The following is a 4984-nucleotide window of genomic DNA, read 5'->3' on the forward strand; positions in this document are numbered from 1 at the left end:
AAGGGATAAATCGTTTGAATACATTTTTTGTTGCTTAAAATGTTTTAAATATAATTTTTCCGAAATCGCGCAATGTGCAAATCCGGAATCGATTTCGAAGCTTATAGGAACATTATTTATGGTCAAATTCACATACATTGGTTCGACATTACCGTTAATGTTAAAATTATTTAAATGAAAAATTGTGTCTTCCTCCACCTGATCGGTCCTGGGAGTACTGGCTTCTTCTAAAAAATGTTGTCTAATTTTCTTATTACACACCGGAGCTAAATGCCCTTTTACACCACACTTATGGCACGTATAATTACGAAACTTGCACTGAATTGATTTATGATTTTTACGGCCACAGACACTAACTACACTGTTGCTGCACAAAATTTCCTCTTCCAGGAGACGATGCCACAGACGTAGATGGTGGAGCTGACGACGAATATGCACCAGCTTGCTTAAATACTCCACTTCTATTTTTCTTTATGGAACTGGATGTCCTCTCCGAATTTCGATGATAATACACATTTTCATCCATTTCACGGCCTTTTGACATGCGGAACGTTCCATCACCGCGGCCTCCTTGGCTTGAGCAATCTTTACCATTTAAAAAAAATTATTTACACCATTGGTGGGGTCTTCTTCAAAGAGTCGGTCCATAATTTTTACATCACCTAATCCCAAAACAAAAATATCCCGCATTACAACATCAAGTTCCTCGCCAAACCCACACGAAGCTGCTACACTTTTCACGCGTGCACTCCACGTCGCTACATTTTCTTGTGGTGACTTTTTTGCGGAATAAAACTTTAACCTTTGTGAGAAATACGATTTCACCGGTTTAAAATGGTTAGAAATGGTTTTAATTAACTGAGAGTACGTTTTATCCGTTGGTGCTTCTGGAAAACAGATGTCTCGTACCAAGAGATAAGTTTCTTCATCCTAATTGTTTTTTATTTTTTGTATTTTGTATTAGTTGAGTTGCACCTAGTTATGCAACCAACATAGCTCAAGTCGAATTTCGGAGAGAAATTTCCTCTTCGGCCAGTCATTAATTTAATTTAAACTTAAACGTTATTTAAAAAAAATATATATTTTATATTACTTTACAAAAAAATTGTATTTAAGATTTATTCAACATGTTGGTAGCTCCGTAAAACAGTTATTTTTATTGACCAATTAGAATCGCGTATTTTTCGAATCGAAAAATTTTTTTGCAAGTTTTTTTCTTTTCTTCTTCTTTTCGGTCACGTCTTGGTGTACATTTTACCAGGTACGATTATTTCTAATGTGATAAAAGGAAATTTTGGTCACGTCTTTTTCTACTGTGATTTTTCAATTTTCCAACTACTTTTCTAAATAGTTGTTTTTTAAGGTTAGTCCTTGGTTTGATCAAAAAGATGAGCAATTTCGATGTGATTGAATTCGGATTTAACAATGCCGATGAAACGATTAACTTTGGGACCCGGAATTTATCGGATGGAGACAATTTATATGAAGCCATAACATTAGCCACCCTTAAATCTTCCACAGGGGTTGAAGTGAGTCCACATCTTGTTGTTTTGAGGTGTTTTGCCATTTTTGCCATTTTTTTAGGCACAATCAAACCCTTACATCAATGCTATTGTGAAGAATGGCTCCGTTTTTTTCAACATTGATAATTCGATGCGGATTTTTGAAGACAAACAGTGTTCGTTCCAGTGTCATTTTCGATGCAACTTTTAATGCAGTTGTAGACTCCTTTTGTATTTCCTTAAACGGAGAATTTCTATTAATTTGTCTCAGGAGTGGCACATTGTATTTACTTGATTGCACGAATGGATATAAAATTGTCTTTAACAAGTAAGTTTTGAAAATTTGTAATATTTTCTTCAAATCAAATAATTTCAGGGCATATTCGTGTTCGACATTTGAGGATGTTCGCAAAATTCTTGAATATGGTTCTACACTTCAGTTGAAAAAACAAGACAAGGATGCTGAAGAATTGCAAAAACGTGTAATTGATAACATGGAAAGATTTCAGACTTTTAGGGCGATTTACACAGGCGCTGACTTGGTTTTGGAGACAACAATTTGCCCAAGCTGATCTATTAACTGAAGTCAAATATTTTTTGCAAAACGTAAGTAAATTTTTGGTTAAAATTTTTGTTATAATAAGGAAAACTTTAAAAAGGTACATGATAGATTTGTGTTATTTATTTTGAAAATGGTTACTTTTTAAATAATATATTTATTTTTTTTATAAGACGGGAAATAAAAAGAATTTTTTAACGATATCAAACATAACCGATAGTTCCGGAGTTAATTGGCGAAAATTTTGAAAACATTATTGAAAACTTCACAACTAAACCAAATGACGTTTTTGGTCCTCCGTCCAGAAACGTTGATTATACATTCGCCAAAACCGAGAAAACTAGAATTTTTTACTTTTTTCAAGCGGCTACTACGAGAAAACCGTAATAAAAATATCTCACAATTAATTTTTAATTTTTGACAAATTTAAAAATGGATGATTTTTGCCGATTTTTTGCTATTTTCTCGATAATTATAAGTCAGTGAGCTAAGATCTTTATTTCCTAAGATCGGAAAATAATATCATCCATAATTCCGAAAAATTCCGATGAAAATTTTAAAATCTCAATAATCTCAGATCTGAAAAATTTGCGTGTGTTGTAGGTCTTAAGTTTCGAAAAAAACGCGCACTTTTCTATTTGTCGAATTTTGACGACGAAACGAGTTATTTATCGCAAAGGCAGTGTTGTCAAAATCTATATTATTGGTTTCGATAAAACCGCAAAATTTCGGGTAGTTTCGAATCAATCAACTGAAAAAAAAATAATTCAAAAAAAATTACGAAATATCGTCAAAAACGTGAGTTTCAAAATTAAACCAAATTACGTTTATCGCACTTTCAAGGGTCCTGCAGACTTGGAACAATGCATACACGTGTCCCAAAAGTAAAGCGAGTGATAGAAAATGTTATTCAGAGGAAGAAAATTCAATTGTTTTTCTGCATTCGTTAAAGACTTACAACTTAAGAGTAACAATGAATTTTGTACAAGTCGTGATAAATAAAAACGATGAAAATATGAAGCAATTGCTTAGATTCAAGTCTCTTTCAATTGAAGAGGCCTTTTGAACAATTTTTGTAGTTATTATGTCTTTACTTAATTCTCAATTTTTTCCAAGTAGATAGTTTTTTTTATTTTATAAATGAATCGTTTTCCGACTCATATTTATGTTTATGTCACACTGACAGTATCAATATGGTATTAATTAAATGAGACTTGGAACTTATTATTATTATTTATTATTAGTATGAAATTATAAATCGCAGAGGATGTCCTATTATGCGATTTAGTACAAAGTTAAAAATTCGCTTTTCAAAATATTTGTATATTTGTGAGCAAATAAGTATAAGTCGTAATAATAAGTATATTAATGTAAAAATAATATTAACAGTATATTTGTTAAAATTGTCGTAATTTTTTTTAAAGAAATACACATTTTCAGTCTCAACAATTTGGTTGCTTAATTTGTTCCACTTATTATTAAAACTTCTGTTTGTTAAAAAGTGTTGGCGCATAGTGGTTTTAAATGCCTCTTTTTGTATTTTAAATTTATTTCCTCGAAGTCTTGAACTGTCAGCAAGTTTTAAAAATGTATCAGTAGTTTCTGGCATTAAAGAATATGTAATGCGATAAATTTGTATAAGATCGACTCGATCTTGTCTATCTCCGAGTTCTGGAATTTTCAATAATTTAAGCTTTAAACTTAGCAATTGTTTCATAGATGTTATCGTTTTAAATATGTCAATTTGAACAAAATTTATTATTACTTTTTGCTAAGCTATCACGCTTTAACATGTGCGTCGTTACATTTTTTTTTAACATTCTAAAAAACAATAATCAATAGAAAAAAAATAAAAAAAATAAAAGTTTTAAATTTCGTTTTTCTGAACCAAAATCGTCTATGATAAAAAAGTAAAAAATGTTACTAAAAACGTGTGCAAAAGCTATTTTGAATCTTGTTTTATACAAGATTTTTTTCCAATTTGGTTGTGAAAAGCATGATGGAATTTAATTTTTTTTTCTTAGAATGACATATTCTATCACTGGTTACTTTTGGATATCCTGTTTAATGTTTGAAGAAAAGTATTATTTTCAATTGTTAAATGTGTCAATCTAAAAATTTTAGGTCGCAATACCTTTTGAAATACAGTTCTTCGAACGAAAAATGCTGCACGAGTAATAATATGCAGATTTTTATAATTTTCGGTCTAATATTTTTTGGTGTTTCATGATTAAGTCTAATGTAAAATAATCTGAAGAATCCAAATCCACTAAGCATTTTTGGTAGGACTGTATCTTTCAAGTAATATTTTTTTTAATTTGAAAAAGTGGAAATTTTAAACACGTTTCTAATTGAAACTGTATTTTTTATCAACTTCCCGCTTTCACTGTTTGATAAATAATAATAAAATGTAAATTTTTGGCAGTATTTTTTTCTTTTACTTAAAGTAAAAATGAACTCATGTTTAAAAAATAATTCAAGTTTCTTTAGAAAGCATTAGCCTACATTTTAGAAATACATAAATAGAAGCTGTTTTACAGTTTTGGATTCTAAAACTAAAACAACTATGACTATAAAATTATACAGTGAGGATTGTATTTTGCTGTACATCAACACTATTAACTCTATGTTTAGTTAAAAAAAAATTGCCAATACATTACAAGCAACTACAACATATCCAAGCAACCCTTGCGACATGTATTGACACCAATATTTAAAAACTGAACATGGAAACGCATGTTCATCGAAATAAAATCCTCACTGTATAATTTCCTGTGCGTATAGGACAGAACATTTAATTACAATTTAAATTTATATGAAAAAAAAAATAATAAAAATAAAGTCACTATGTTTTTAGCATGAAATCGACGAAGCCAAAATGATTTATAGCCGCCTAGACGAGTCGACAATAGAAACCCTAACA

At 30.3% G+C, this 4984-nt stretch overlaps 1 long non-coding RNA gene across 3 annotated transcripts; it reads left to right on the forward strand.

Annotated features, from left to right (window-relative positions):
* Positions 1–1191: 1191 nt before the first annotated feature.
* Positions 1192–4984, forward strand: LOC123006049. 3 transcript variants are annotated; one of them, XR_006412796.1, is made up of 5 exons: positions 1192–1261; positions 1364–1529; positions 1585–1830; positions 1879–2108; positions 4919–4984. It is a non-coding gene; the product is annotated as an uncharacterized LOC123006049 (long non-coding RNA). The 3 variants fall into 3 exon arrangements; XR_006412797.1 differs by having other exon boundaries at positions 1193–1261; positions 1369–1529; XR_006412795.1 differs by lacking the exon at positions 1192–1261 and adding an exon at positions 1263–1315.

The sequence above is a fragment of the Tribolium madens genome, unplaced genomic scaffold (genome assembly GCF_015345945.1).
Source record: "Tribolium madens isolate multiple individuals breed KSU strain unplaced genomic scaffold, Tmad_KSU_1.1 Scaffold_21;HRSCAF=118, whole genome shotgun sequence".
Taxonomy (NCBI): domain Eukaryota; kingdom Metazoa; phylum Arthropoda; class Insecta; order Coleoptera; family Tenebrionidae; genus Tribolium; species Tribolium madens.